Source organism: Pomacea canaliculata, linkage group LG12 (genome assembly GCF_003073045.1).
Source record: "Pomacea canaliculata isolate SZHN2017 linkage group LG12, ASM307304v1, whole genome shotgun sequence".
NCBI lineage: Eukaryota > Metazoa > Mollusca > Gastropoda > Architaenioglossa > Ampullariidae > Pomacea > Pomacea canaliculata.
Genome location: NC_037601.1, coordinates 17,226,174 through 17,242,264, shown reverse-complemented (window position 1 = coordinate 17,242,264; position 16,091 = coordinate 17,226,174). Strand labels below are relative to the sequence as shown.

Sequence of the window (16,091 nt, the reverse complement as noted above, 5' to 3'; positions counted from 1 at the left end):
TTCAGAGATTTTCTGTTCACTGACTACCTGTTACAATCTTCAATCTCACTGGTTAGCAGTCACAACTGGTCAGAGAAGGTAGTTAGCGAACAGAGAGACAATCAAATATGTCTTCCGATTAGTATGGTCAATGTAGACATGAATAGACAGGACGAAGTGAAAATACCGAGCGGACATTTCCCCAAAGTCATAATTGTGTTTTACTTAACCTAACTGGTCATCACTTTCCGTCTCTTAGTGCCCAAGTTCGTTACCTGCAGTCCAGTTCCCCCTAATTCTCGAAGCCCACCTCCCCACCACCACCATATCACGGTCGTTTAGCAATGCGGCCCTCCTGTCAAGACAGTCTACCTGTCAGTAGTTATCAGTCTCATGGTGGGCGATGGCGGTGGTGGAGGAGGAGGAAGGGGTTAGTGGAGGGTGGAGGAAGGTGAAAGGACATGAGCGGAGGGCAGCAGGCAGTGACCGGCCACACAGGAGCGTCATCTGCCGCGGATATGAATGAGCTCTGATTGCCTGTCGCCCCACTATCCACATGCGTCGCTCATAACAATAACAATCGGCTATTGTCCGACATAGCTCCGGACATAATTTACGCCTTTCTCTTTCGCTCTCCCTCCATGTCACATGACCGTCGCGCTCTCTCTCCCTTTCTCTCTCTCCCTCCCCCTTCCCACAGTCCTATGCGCTCACATGCTGTCTGATCGAGCAGCTGACTACGTCGTCACGTAGCGTTGATAACTAACTGTCGTTTCCAGACATCTGGCATGGACACGCCAATATCAGACCGCGGGAAGAGAACGAATGAGGTGAGGATGGAAAAAGCCGCTGTCATCCATTGACAACTGCCTGCTGTTGGGAAAAAGTCCTGCATGTTGTTCGTTTCCGCCACGTCTCTCTTGTGGCTATCTTATTAACATCTGGTCGTCTTATTTACATATGGTCATTTTATTTACAGCTGATCGTCTTTTGACATGTGTTTTTGTCATTTGCACACGTGGTCATCTTGTTTACAGGCAATCGTCTTAGTTACATACCGCCACTTTATTTACAGGATGTCATCTTATTTTACACACCGTCGCCTTATAAACAAACGATCATCTTTTGGCATACTTACGGTCATATTTACTTGCCATCACATATCGTCATTTTATTTATATGCGATAATCTTATTTACGCTTATTTATGAATCATCATGTAATTTACACACTGCATCTAATTTACATTTGATCATCTGTATATTGCAGATGGTCATCTTATTTACACTAGAATCAAAACGGTCGTCTTATTTACAGCCTGGTCCGATGCAAGAACGACAACGAAAAGTTGGGTAGCAATGAAATTTCACCGCCATCGTCGAGCAAGCGAGAAAGAATAAACTACGAGAAAGAAAAAAAAAAGAGAGAAGGTGTAACCGGCGCAGTAAATTTATGCTTTGATTTTCCCGTAACAAAGTCAACAGCAACAACAACAAATGTGCAAAACAATGTAGCCTGGCCCCAATGCAGACAGGTTGAGACACTCGAAACCAGGTGGCGGTGAAATTCTGTTCATCCCCCTATCCAGCCTAATCCACCCCACCCACGCCTCCACAGACATGATTTGTCTTTTACTAACACAGACACTGATACTCAGATTTGGTGTACAAAAACTGGGAACAAAATGGAGAACATATTTATTTTTTAATTATTTCTTTTGTCGTTGTTTTTGTGGTTTCAACAGCCGAAATAACATTGTTTTGCAGCTGATTGTACGAGGGCGCGTGTCTTGTAGAAGTTTGTGTTGACCTAAACGATCGTTTTACATCCGGGGAACAACATCAAGGCCGAGGTCCTTCAGGATATGCTGACCTATACTGACATGACAACTTTCTGACACACTATCAAATTCTCTCTCTCATTTCATTTACTGCTTGGCTACATCCCCAACGAGGTTAGGCTAGATGGGGTGGGGAGTAGAGGGTACAAAGCAATACTTTTTCTGCATCCGACGATTCATGGGGTACAAGAATCGAAAATGAACACACCAAATGACCCTATCCCAAATCCCCTCCCACCCTACACCGACGGCAAGTGCAGGGCGCCCTCTGGTGAGACAAAAGATTACCACGTGCCGCCGAGGATGATTAACCCTACCTGACACACAACCACTGCTCCTTCACGCATGAATGCGCGGCTGGGCATATAACTTAGTTGCTGAGAAGGCGTGGGAAATGTTCATAGGTTCGATTGAAACATGGAAACAGAAATGTTTTTTTCCTTTCTTCTCTGTTTTTATTACATTCGTTATTCTTTTTAATTTTTTTTCTTCTTTTCTTTCCTTTTTTTTCCCTCCCTTCATTCTTGCTCTCGTATGTTTCAGGAGGAAGAAAAAATCACCTGCTGAGCTGCTCAGGGCTGTCAATACAAACGACACACCCTGAGAGCAGAAAGACACAAAACAACGAGTGAAGTCGTGGTGCCAGCTTGAGCAGCACGCTGACAAAGGCAAGTATATGACCTCGACACAAATTGACCTCTCGTCGCAATTCGACATAACGAGAGGACGCCTGCCTAGCGACGACGATTTCACCCTTCTCCACCACCTCCCCTCCCTACACACACACAAACACTCCTGTACACACCTCCTCACCCAAAAACCTCCTTCGAGCACAAACATTGCTGTCATGTCAGCTGCGCTACCGCGGTTCCAAACATGCGTTCACTGTGGCACGAAGCAGGGATGCGTGCAGGCAAGCACACGCGCGCGCACACACACAAGACAGGGCTGTGAGCAGAGTGTAGGGAAGCCTGCCATGAAGGGAGGGTAAAGTTGCGGGACGCCATGTGCTGCGATTGGTGTACAAGCAGACGGCTTACCTGTCCTTTTTCGCTCCCCGCCACCGCTGGTTTTTCCCTCTTTTTGCTCACCTGTGCCTGCACTCACCTTCCACCCCACCCACCTCTTTCTCTCTCTCTCCATCAACTCCTGTTGCCCCTGCTGGCCAAAGTCCTGGGTTGTGTGTTGATGCAAGCGGCTCAACGAGCAAATACAGAACACAACAACACGACACGGCTGGAGGCGGTGAAGATGAGAGAGACTGCAGGAGGTGGCACAAGTGGAAGGAAGCTTCCTTTAATTCAAGCCTTTACTTAAAATTATTAGAGACTCAAAATTTTCGCGATTCATATAGAAATGCGACAGTCTGTCAGTTGACATATGCATGGTTCCATCACTAGTGACTAGCGTTCATTCTCAACACTCAACAGCAATGATTCGTGTGTTGGATTTACCGATGCTGATGCATCACCGGCAAAAGTTCTTTTAAAATTAAAAAGAAAAATTATTAATACATGAAAAGAACAATGTGTCGCGACTGAGTCAATCTAAGAGTACGTCCAATGCTTTTGAGACCTCGCAGTTATCTTATCCTGCCATCTGGCCACCCATCGTACTCATTGCACTGATTCGTATCCTGCGATTGGTCTAATACGGTGCTTCCAGGTTTGAGGCAATTCAAAGACGATAACTGAGTGTGTATAACTAGCATCTGCACTATGTTCAGATGTACATCTAAACAACAACAACAACAAAGAATAGTTTCTTGGTATCGCGTGAAGCCAAAGCAATGTTCTTGGACCAAAGGAGTAACTTAGAGACATTGTCTTCAGCGAACAGAGACCGTACGCTTCGGTGATGTTCAGGGTCTGTGATTGATCCATTTATTAAGAAGACACCCTTCTTTTATTTTTTTTTCTTCCGGAACAATGTTGTTGGCCGACATACGTATATGTCATCGTAAATTTAAGAATGTTGGTGCGAAAAGTCTTGATATCGTTATAGACATTTTCTAGGATGTAAAGGTAAAGGTCGTCCCTTAAATGTTCTTTTTTTGAGGTCGTTGGGGAACAAGATAATGCTTTTCTCGGGGTCACCTTATTACCAGGGTGGGGCCGATCTTCTCGATTGCCACCCTCAATTCTCCATGGAGTCAGGCACCCAGTTACGTCAGCTGGATCCACTCGGACGGACTCGCTGCGTTACCCGAGCATTGAACCAGCGTGCTCTGGGTTTGGACGTCAGTGCTCTAACCACGTTGTTCCGAATTAAACGAACAAGACGAGAATAAATGTTTGTAAAGTCTGTAAAAGTTTTTAAATACAATAATACCGAAAAAAACTTGAGCGACCATAATGAACTTTAGAATAAAAATTAAACTGGCTGTAGGAAAAAAGGCAAATGATTCTTTTTTTTTAAGTTGGGAGACCTTTCGCCCTAGCAGTCCTGTCATGTTTGCAGGTGACAAAACGGTGTTGAATAAAAAGTAAGACATGGTGGGTGGACAGAAACGCGATGGGTGTGAAATACTGACCCCCGCTTCTTTCTTGGACAAAGTTTAGTAACAACGGGAGCGGCGCTACTCGCGAAAGGAGTTACTGGCGAAACACTGTAACCAAGCACGGAGAAGTGGGAGTGAGCCACCGGGAAGCCCTAAGCCCTCTCTGTAGTCGCCAGTTCCACTGAGAAAACAATCGGCTTTGGAGATGTAGCCCTACTTAGACCCAGCGCAGTCACCTCCACCTTATCGTGGTGTGAACACGTTTCAACTAGAAAGCACAAAAGAGATCCCACCCGCCCAACCCCGGACCCCGAGTACATGGATCTTTGCGTTGGAAGAAATTTACTTTCATTTATTTCTTCGTCTTGTCCACCCCCCTCTCCCCCTACCAACTTTCTTCCTTGATTGTTTGTAGAACAATACACTGGGTTTACCCACTAAGTGATGTGACAGACAAGCGCGCGGTTGAGGAGGAAGACGGGAGGGAGGAGGAGGAGGGGAAAGGTGTTGGTGAATGGGCCGGTTTGGCAGGCCGGGAGGATCATAAATCGGTGTGTAATTTTGACAAGCAGCATTCCACATGGTTTGACACGCGGGGCTCTTGGCTTGGCTTGGGAGGGAGGGGCTTAGCCAGCGCACACGGGGACTGGATCGCTCTGCCTCCTGGCCTCCAGCTCGGTGCCGCACGCCGTGAGGCGGCCAAGGTGCTCAGCCAGTGTGTGTGCGCGTGTAGATGCCCCCGCGCTCTCTCTGGCTCAATCTCTCGCGCCGAGAGCTCGTCTGCGACTCGCCGTGTCATAGTCAGCGCTCAACTCACTTTCCCTGGCTCTTCACCTTGTTTTCACCCTCCCCCAAACCTCCCACACGCACCCACCCCTCCCTGCCACCCCACACCCCTTTCTGCTCGGAGGCTGAGCGATTGTTGTGTGAGCGACGCTCGGAGTTGGAAGGAGGGGGTAATAGGGGAGGCGGAGTTCACCCCTTTCCCCTCACTTAGCCGTGGTAGACGGATCGACGAAAAGTGAAGGAAGTCGCCGAGGACCGGGATTTAAACCATCTTCAGGATTTACTACAGACGGTGGGGACTGTTTCAGAGCAGGGGGGTGAGAGACAAGAGAGTGAGCCAAGCTTTCAAACCATACTTGCTTTGCGTCGCAGACTGCCAGGAAAAACGCCAGACGACTTGTGTGCCCGAGTCTTGTGTCGGTCGGTCGGTGGGTTGCTTCGTTGGTGACTTGTGTGTATTCTTGAGGGAATGGTGAAGGGCTGGACGAAGAAGCAAGAACTGACGTTTCGTTCAGGGGACCCTGCCTGCAGAACGACCGGCGAGTCAAGTGTGCCACCACACCTCAACGGTCAGGCGATGGACATGGAGACGAGACCCGAGATTCCAGTGTTGTGGCGCAGCAGCATCGCTACAAGTTTGCCGGAACTTCCATAGCTACCCAGCATGCAAGGCATCCACCCCTAACCTCCAGGTCTTCAGTTCTCCCTCATCCCCATACACTTGCTACCCCCCCCCCTCAACTCTCGTCCCTCTAAATACTCACCCCGCGCGCACACCCAGTGCGGTCCCGAGTCAGCTGTTGGCCGCACGCGCGCAAAACACGCACACCCTTCCCCTTCTCCTCCTCCCCCCACCCCTGTACGTTGTCCGGCCAGCCCGGCCAGCGAGTGTCTGCCTTACGTAAAGAGGTCGCCCGCGCGCGAGGGAGGGGTGGACTATTTGCCGACGCGCAAAAGGGGGCTCAGTCAAGCACGACCGCCCCGATGTAGACGGTGAATGGCTGAAATATGTTTTTATTTGGATGGGAATACATTACTGGCCGGCCAGCGTCCGCTCGCGATCATCACTTGCCCGCGCGCTGTTTCACTGACAGGACAACACCACGAGAGAGAGAAAGGACTTACAGGGCCAGCGCTTTACTCTTCGTCGCCATCTCTCTCGTGCGCGCGCCACTCGCATTTGTGTAGTCTGTGTGTCCGTGTGTGCCGGCCGGCCAATCAAAAGCCTTGTAACAATTTGATTATGATAATCTCCTGGGCGCATAATTGATATTCATAATTTAGACATGCGCACGAGGCCTGGGCGTCTATAATCACCACAATATTGCTAGCCCTCGGCTCCTGTCACTCGAGGGGGCCAGAGTTCAGCGCAATGTCGCGGCGAAAACAGTCGCATCCCCGTCACTTGGAAAACGATGGTGATACGGGACTCCTACCTGACAGCGGTAAGTCCACATTTTTTTTAAAAACAATTTTTCTCTTTCTGCTTCTGTTTTCTGTTTGTGTATACTTTTATTACCTTTAATTTACTCTTTCTTTTTTCCTTTTATTATTATTTTTTTTTTTTAGCGAGAACTTTTTAGCTTTGATTACTTTTTGCTGTATTTTTCTCGCCTTGATTTTACACACATACCTGTACTTTTCGTTAGAGTGGCTTTCCACTACTTTAGTATAGTATACAACCGTAGGTATTGTTTTGGCTTGACTGCACGTGTTAGAGTGGGAGGACAGAGGGCAGGGTATGATTTTACCTGATCACAATATAGGGAATTGTTTACTTGTTCGATTAGTTGTACGTTCGTTCGGCAAGATTTCAGGGAGACGAACAAGTTACATATAGTGTGGCAAGTCATACACACAAACACCAGCTGCAGAGGGTCTTCAAGCAAATTAAATTTAAGCGATGTATCCAGATTGTGTGACAGCCGCAGTCTGAAATATTATGTATCATGTAAACTAGAGACTAGTCGATTATTAATGCAGCTCGCAATAGCTAGCTAGATATATAAAGTAGCTACAATTAAAACTGGTATCGCCGGCTTTAGAACTTTACTATAACGATAATGGATGTTTAGAAATTTTTAATTTTCATTCAAGAAATGATCAAGTCCTTAGTAGTTTTTAAATAAATTCCATTAGTCTAATTTTGTTTAAAAAGAACATTTTTATTTAATTTAGGCAATAAATACTCAATAAATACGCTCTCAGTACTGTCTTGGTCATCTCCAAATGTATTGATGAAAACGGCAGCCAAATATGTTCTCAACTGGAAAAGTGATCATTAATAAGTGTCAATTTAAGAGAGTGTTTCTACAAAGGCTCATCCATAATGGAATTATTTAATTCTTAAAACCCGATTTCGCATTCGGAAGTTACAAAAGACAAAGAAACATTTTGTGTCATGGTCAACTGGGGGAGAGGGTTGTAGCTAATCAGCAGGTTTACAAATGTAGGAAGGTTTGATCAAGTATTGAAATGAGTTTGACCTGTAGCCGATTTCAAAACCAGATTGATAATGTTTGGCTGTCATTCAGTTACTGAAAGAAAACCACCGCAGTCATTCATGGTCTTATTCTTTTAAGTAAATTTTGGATGTGAAACAACATTCTAAATACACTTGCTTCTCATGGTGAGCAATGGGTGGGTGGGGAACACATGGGGGTGAATTAGCAGGTGAACTGTGGCACACGGCACTGAAAATGGCGCAAATGGTCGTCCTTCGTTTGAATAAAACATCTTCTAATTGTAATGCCTTCATGCAGCTTGGCGCATGAGTTAATTACTGCTGTGGACCAAAGATGGTTAAAAACAGACATCACATTTTACCCTTAGTCTACTTTTTGTGAGATGTACATTGTGCAGTAACACTAGGAAAATATTTCCACGTGGAATTTCCAACCCTGTGTTGGGTAACAGTCAGAAGTGTCAGTCACACGAGATTGCATGATGGTGATTAAAATTATCTGTTACATAATTATCTACCTCCGTAACAGTTACGTTCCTCTTCAATGTTTCATGGTAATTAGTTGCCTGATTGCTAAGCTGGGAAAGTACAACAATAGCGGATAACTGTCAGGATTCTTACGTATTCGAGATAATTTTCACATACACACACGCACGCGGAGAGGAGAGTGAGAAGCAAGAGAGTCACCATGGAGACCCAGACCTACTTTTGATAAGACTTGCCAACTATTATCGCACAATTGACACCCATCAATAGAATCACCCACCCAGGCGCCGGCGGGTTGAACTAGCTTGCAGGTGGTCGCTGTGTTATCGGGTAGCACGACAATTTTCGGCGTAATCACCCCTCAGGGCACAAAAGTTACCCGACCTTGAAATGCATACCAGGCGTGCCGCCACCGTGACTTCAACCTGTGGGTGGGGAGGGGGAATCACACATTTCTCCCTTAATTTTCTTTGCTCTAGAATTATTACTTGTCAAACACGTTTTCTCGGTTATAAGAGGGGAAGGAGGGTTGCTTGGACGAGGGTTGGGGGACCACGGGGAGTGCAGCGAACCGTGTTTGTTAGGCATTGTGTAACAAGTCGTCTTCCGGTCGTTCCGGTCAGGGACTTTTCAAAAGGGTCAGCGCAGCCCTCGGGTACTGACTTGTGAAAAGGGAGGACTTAATCAGTTTGTAGCGTGAGCCTCCCTGGAGGCAGAGACGGCGAGGCTTTGTGCTGCAGCTTTTAACGCGCTAACAAACTTAGGGGTAGTCTGCCAGTGTCGGCGCGACCGACCTTTGTGGCACACAAACACTCGACACTCGGCCCTCATCACACCCACTTTTTTTCAGCCGCAGCAAGTACTAATAACAGTGTATATTTCTTTTTGACTTTTGCTGGCAGAGGCTGTCTGGTCCCTCCCGGCTTGATTCTTCAAAGTCTAATGACAATGAAATGAAGTTGTTATTATTATTACTCATCCCCTCATGCCTTCCAAAATAAAATAAAAAATTCTGATTTGTAAAAATCGCAGCATTTGACTTGGGAAGTGTAATTTCATTGTTTCTGGCCTCAGGCTGAACAATAATCTTGGCCACTATTGTTTTGGTGACATTACCAAGGCAAATTCAATGTGTACTGTATTAACAAATCAAGTTGATTCAACAAGAACACAAGTGACGTTTGGAATTATGTTTTTAAATTCTAATTGCAATGTTAGAGCCATTTCATGCCACAGCAGAAGCGTCTGGGAGACGGTTATTTGTAAACATCTTGCAGCCACTGGTGCAACTGATGACAAGGTTTAAATAAAAACAAAACAAACAAAATAATGACCGCAGTCAGCAGGTTACATCACTTTGTTGGATTCATGTATGGGGGCGGGGGAGACAGAAAGAATCAATGACTGGATTTTTTTTAATGTGCACACAATTTTGCCTGCAACCCTAGTCACCCACAAATCCACATGCCCCATCAGGACATTTTTGTATATGAAAAGTCAGATTAGAAACAAAATACAACACTGCTTCTGCCATTATGCGTGCTGCAGCTGTAGATATTGTTTAGAGACAGTTCAAAGTCTAGGTATGTGAGTAGATATGTAGGTGTTTCAGCTTTACACCTGGTGTAGGATCACTACTCACGGTAGCCTTTTTAGAACAAGCGATAGCTTGAACTGTGACCTTGCTTTGCTTTGTAATGTTTGACTTTCTGTCTCTGTGTGTGGGGTGGGCATCCATTAGAAGAAAAGGATTTATTATTTATAACCCGAGCTTGAGCACATACAAGACAGTGAAAACATGGCTGCATACCAGGTCTCAGCAAGAGATAAAATAATTACAACATACTTGTAAGTACAGCTTGTAGTGTCATGATGCACACACTCTTTCTTGATACTGCTGACATCTAAGATTTTTTGAGCAAATATTAATTTTAAAAATGTAATAGAATGCTTCCATATCAAATCGGTTTATAATTAAAAAAGCATTGTTTTTAGCTAACATCATTTGTGAAAGTTAGATTGATGAGGATTATACTCCCAGATTCCAATAAATGTCAGATTTTATTTTTCTATCTGGTTAATATTTCACAAATTAAGTACCCCCTTGATAAACTCCTCCGATAGTTTTCACATTTTATGCACCGCACTTCGACACTAAAGAATTTTATGTTTTATAAAAATTTGTGCGATCGCGCGCGTGCACACACAGACACACACCCTCGCTAATTTCCATGTCAATCCTATCTGTAATGTTCACCAAGTGAGAATGAACCATATCCAGTGTTCCAGGGTAAAAAAAGGTTTACTCGTAGCGTGTATGAGGATTAAAAATATTTGAAAAGAACGTTTAGAAACCTTTTTTTTTTAAATACAACAAGAGTAAAATATTAGGCGTGCTTGAAGTATTCTCTAGACCGCCAGTGAAACGCGTCTCCAGAGGTTTTGGTTACAAAACGCTGGCGCCGTATCTTAACGGTCGATAAATCTGTTCAACACGAGCAGCCTCACCTGCACCTAACCACGACTGGGTGATTTGGCCGGGGCTGGGGTTAAAAATCTGCGCCCAGGCCACATCAAGATTTTGCTGCAAGGGTTTCTCTAAAAACAACAACAACCAAAAAGAAAAAAAAACAACTTATTCCTCTTTCCTCTCCTTCTCTCACAAGTTTATTGTGCATTTGCGGCATTACTGATGCCGGCTAAATAAATACGATAAGACCATTGAGCTTACCGGAAGTCAGGGTAGAAATCTAATATTAGAGTGTTGCCTGATACTGAGTAATAACTTAGGATGAGTTTCCGTGCTGGTAAATTCTCTTGTTTCTTTTTTTCTTTTTCCTGACCCTGAAGAATTTCCTCCTTTAGTCAGGATTTGTGTTGATTAAGACTGCGAGAATTTTGTCTGTTAATGGAAGCCGGCTTTGAAAGTTGCTTTGTAACCAGGTTAACTTTGTTGTTGTCTAACCAGGTTAACTTTGTTGTTGTCTTTATCAGATTGTGTCAGGGTATAAAAATGCTCCATTGCTATACAGACAGGTTAACACGCCCACGACTTGTGTGTGCCTCGTATGAAAGCAGTCAGGGACAGTGAATTACAAATCTTATAAATCTTACTTTCAAAACAGCACTCACTTGCAGTTTTGAACACTGATCTAGTTGTTGTGAACCCTCTTATTTCTCGAGAAGAGGGGGAGGAGTTTGCAGACGACCGAATCGACTCTTCTGTGTTCTGGAAGTCTACGGATATCCTAGAATTTTGTTTGCACGATGTGATATAGTTGTAAACTAGAGTTAAATTCTGTGGAAAGATTATTCTGCAACTGGTACCAGGATAGTCAAGGACTGGAACTGTGGCCACCCCCCGTCTTCATGGGTGTTGGCGACCAGAGGCAGGAGATGCTTACTGATGCCAGACATCACGCCACAGCAGGCCTGACGGGGAGGGGTGTGTGAGGGAAGGTGTGTGCTGACTGTCGGATGGATAGATTCTTGATTGCAAGGGAGGGAGGAGAGAGAGGGACTGGTAATATAAGGGTCTTGTTTGCGTGTGTGCTAGGGGAGACAGGCCCCTTTACCTTGTCGCTGTCTCTTGCTGTCCGAGTGGTTCAAGGCACCCCAATAAGCGACCTCATTACGACCTTCCCCACGAGCCCAGCGGGCATTCAGATAGAATTATTCTTTTTATTTTTGGTTCAAATGTCTGGCTGGCTGGTGGCCTACCCACTAACTGTGCGCGCGGGCATGCACACACACACACAGAGGCAAACCCACAGACAGCAAATGGTCTGTTGTTACAACATCACTCCTCGCAGAGAAATCATTTGTTTCATTTTGTCCAATTTATCAACAAAATAAAAACATAAAAGAAAAACAATCGATCCGTTTTGGCCACTCAGTCGTATTTTCCCTTTCAGCCTGTTTGTCGGCGCGCATGTGCGTGCGTACCCGTTTGTGTCACCCGGCACATGTTCGCTGTGATGATGACTTGGTCGAGGCAGATAATTTTAGATGTATTCGTTTGTTTGGTCTGTTATTTCTCTTGCTTGGCAACGAACTTCGCTCGCTGACGTCATCACCTATCATCATATTTCACTTACGTCATCATCGCCACTCATATTTCACTTCCTCTGTCAAGTCGCTGTTTACAGATGCGTTGCAATGTCAGCCTTTTCCGGTTATGAATATAGTGCAGGTGCAAATCATAACTGATAAGGGTAAGACGCTCGAAAGGGCTCACCAATCGTCATATAAATTTATTTTTGTTCTTTGATTTTGATTGATTTATGATAAGGACAGAGAAGGTGTACTACAATGATATTTAGAGCAGAATACTTCAAAAAGGCAGACTACCAGCCGAGGTCTAGGACATATCTACATAATTTTATTGGGGTGTTTCTTTAAATACATTGGACTGTTTTTCTGCTTTTTGTCTTTGTAGTTCTGTTGCCAGGTGCTGATAATTTATGCGCATGCTCGAGAAACACACACATAATCACTCTGTTAGCCTTCTTACCTTGTCTGCAGACCCTGGACCACACACGCGCGCACAATGTCTTCCTGTTTGACCACAGCGGTTTAGCAGTGGGTTTGAAGACGGGAAGACGTGAACCTGCATCGAGATGCGGACGAAGTGTTGTCGGGAAAAAGTGTGAAAGAACCGCGGTCTTGAGTGATGATGGTGGGAGAGTGGGTGAAGGTTAGCCGTTCGTCGGTTTTCGCATAATGATCTTGTTTCGCATCTACCATTAGGTTCACCTGCAAATTAAAAGGTGGCTGTAATTAAAGAGCACCGAGCAATACCAGCGGTCTGACTACTGGGTATCACGTTACCAGGACACGCCTAGGCCTTTCAAAGAGACAGACGATGGTAGCAAGACCTGTTCATGTGACCTTTTAGTTGTCTCCCTTCTCCCACCTCTTGTTGCTTTGTATGAGCATTTGAGGTTGCAAGTGTGTCGGCAACCATGGATATGCGTGTAGAGACAGGCTTTGACGTATGCTATGTGCTGTACACAGTTTTGTTTATTTTTCAAAATTAATTTATCCCGCCACACTAAATAAAGCCACACACTGGCAAGTTCTCACACCGTTGCTGTAATAAATAACATTGTTGTCATGAAAATGTTATCTATTTCTCGTACCCCTCCCCACCTCTTTCTCTCTTAGACTGGTGTACCAATTCAGCAAGTTTTCAGCTTGTCGATTGGCAGTAGTCATGTTTGGATTTCAGTTTTAGAAAAATCTTTAAGTGGGCTTGCGATTCTGCTACGTCAGTGTTGCTGTCTGTAGTCACGTGGACTGATGTTTAAAAATACCTTTAAGAAAAAAGTACTGACTGAGAGGTCTCCGAGTTACATATCAACAACTTGGCGATGGCGGCACAGTGTCAAACATCAGAAAAAAATCACGGAAAAAATCAGCAGGCACATGATATCGTAGGTTCGGACAAGGAGACAACAGAATTTGCCTGCTTCACTTAAAATAGAAGTTGGACGATCTTTAACAACTGGGCTGTTGTCATCACTTGTGGCTGAGCCCACCAGCAACCGGCTTCTTCAGCGACAAACTCGGTCTAGCTAAAGTCAAACGAAACGAAAAAATATTTTAAAGGTGTGAGGAAAGGAAGAGGGGAGGTTCACGTAGATGGAAAGGGATGGGGGTGTGTGTGCTCGAGGGGGGTTACGCTGTAGGTTCTGAAGCCTTCTGTCAGCCGTTAACTGAAGCGATTGCGGTTTTGGATGGTAGGGGGGAGATGGAGAGGAAGAGTGGTTGCTGGTTGAACAGAAAACCGTGTTCTCATTCGATGATGACTTTTTGAGAGACTTGCAGCAAAGTCTATATGCGCCGCTGGTCTTTAGCCGCGGACTCTTTTTGTCTGGCGAAGGAGAAACAAATGACAAGGGAAATAATGCAGCACATGGCACGTAGTGCATAAATACAGGGGGAAAAAACAGGAAAACTAACAGAAGAACGAAAAGGAGATGGGGACCCTGTTGGACTTTTCCGCGTTTAAAACGCTAAGTGTATCAATCTTTTCTGTGAATAGTCACAAAGCCGTGTTTTCAGACACCTATGGAACCTTTGTGATACCTGGGGAGGAAATTGAAAGTAAGACTCGGCACCACGAATTCACGAATTAAACTAATTTCGGCTTTAGTAATCATTATCATCATTATCATTATTTTGATAATTTTTATTATTAGTCACATTGCAATTGTTCTTGTATTTAAAAGAGAAAGCATTGCAATGACACAAAGACGTCCTTAAAGACTACCATTACGTCACGCCACGAGGAGAAATGACGCCATCTTCGTTATTTTAAAATAATAATACGTCACGCCAACTAGAATGACGTCACGAGGAAAAGCGATGCCATTTTCGTTATTTAAAAATAATAATACGTCATGCCAACTAGAATGACGTCTATCGTCTTTTTGTTGTCATTGGACACGTGTCGTGAAGATTCAGAGCGTGAGCTAGCCTTTGACCCCACTTGCCTCAACCCCATAAAGGAGTTTTCCTGTCACCTGTTGCTACTTCTTGTCGGGCGACGCATACAGCACCGATACTGTGGTCTCACAGACTTGTCATGCGTCAGGCTGGCAACAGCAGCAGCACCAACATCAGCAGTAGATGCTGCGGCGCCTTCCAACATGCTGGCTGTGAGAATGCACCTGTACCGTGCTCGCCAGTTGCGCAGGTGTGACGCGCCGACTTGCTCGTTTACAGGATTCCGAGCTCACCACTCTCCACCTCGTCCTTCCCCCCTCTGTCTTGCACCTGATGGAAACGTCGATTAACAGTGGATCACGAGGCTGAGGGTGGGTGTGGGACGTGGTAAGGGTGGCGCTGCGCTTCGCCAAGACGCGACTGTTCGCGTTCTCGCGCCGGGGGTGCTGCACGCGCTCTTGTCTGCCAATGAGTTAAAAGATCATACGAAAGGTGCCATTGTGTTGGCATCGGCAAAGAATTCAAGGTGAAATTAAAAGTTGCTTTTTTTTTTCGTTACAACTATTTACAAGAATTATTCTCAGAATGGAAATGTTTCTATGCATTTACACAAACATCGTCCATTTACTTTTGTTCTCTTTCTCCCTCCCCTCTACCGCCCGACGCGACAATGGTCATAATCTCACGCCTGTCCCGCACCCTCAATGCTCCCCACTCTTCCCACCATCCTTTGCCTTTGCTGATGTAAAGAGGTAATACAATCACCTGGTTTCTTTGCTGGTCACCCGCAGTGAACTGTTCTTGATTACGCTAGAACTTAGCATCAGACTCTGCTCTAGTAACACACTGAACATAGCTGAGTAGGACAATACCTGGGCTGGCACACCTGAGCTCACACGAAAGAAACGTGACTTTAAAAAAAGATATACATCATACCTCCTACGAGAGGTGTGGTGAAATGACTTTTAGTCCTTGTGTGCAAGGCTGTCTCCATTTTGAAGCTACCATCTCTTTTAGTGGCCATTTTGAATTTAAAAGTGCAAGTTTTTTTCCTCCTAAATGAACATTTCAGAACATTTATTTCTCCCTCGCTCGGAAAAAGAACTTGTTTGACATGGAAAATGGAGAGTTAGATAATTCTGGACAGTTTCAAATATGTTTCTTCATTTTTTTCCTCCACGTAATTTATGAAAGTACGCGAGACCGTTGGAACTAAAAATAAACGAAAATGCTCTTTGTTGCTGCTGCCTTTTCATTTCTCCTGAAATTTTATTTTTATTTTTCCAGTCAAATTTTGAACGTAAAAGGAGAATGTTTGCTAGATGGGGGGAACATCCATTAAAAAATCCCTCTTCGCAGCGATATTTTCTCCGCTTGTCAGAAGATGTGCTTCTTAAAAAAATGCAAGTGATAGAAAACGGGATTATGGAAGGAAGTTTTGTGCATTTTATGAGCTCTTCGAAAGAAGTTTTGGCTAGCGTTTCCGAAAATATCCAAAAAAGAAAATGATCGAGGCTTCTGCAGAAGAAATAGCTAATACAGTTTGATATACTGCTCAGGCGGTGTAAAAGCCTCTTTTCAACCCCT

The 16,091-nt window shown here is 44.8% G+C and overlaps 1 protein-coding gene and 1 long non-coding RNA gene across 3 annotated transcripts in view; one reads left to right on the top strand and one right to left on the bottom strand.

Moving 5' to 3' along the window:
• Positions 1 to 4,794: 4,794 nt before the first annotated feature.
• LOC112576549 (sal-like protein 3) overlaps positions 4,795 to 16,091 on the top strand; it is a 64,521-nt gene continuing 53,224 nt past the window's right edge. For both annotated transcript variants that reach the window (XM_025259092.1, XM_025259090.1), the window contains exon 1: positions 4,795 to 6,549. The gene's annotated coding sequence lies outside the window, so the exon portion shown is untranslated. The remainder of the gene's footprint in view (positions 6,550 to 16,091) is intronic.
• Positions 12,411 to 16,091, bottom strand: part of LOC112576559 — a 114,301-nt gene continuing 110,620 nt past the window's right edge. Inside the window, exon 4 of the long non-coding RNA XR_003101867.1 lies at positions 12,411 to 12,809. This is a non-coding gene — a long non-coding RNA (uncharacterized LOC112576559). The remainder of the gene's footprint in view (positions 12,810 to 16,091) is intronic.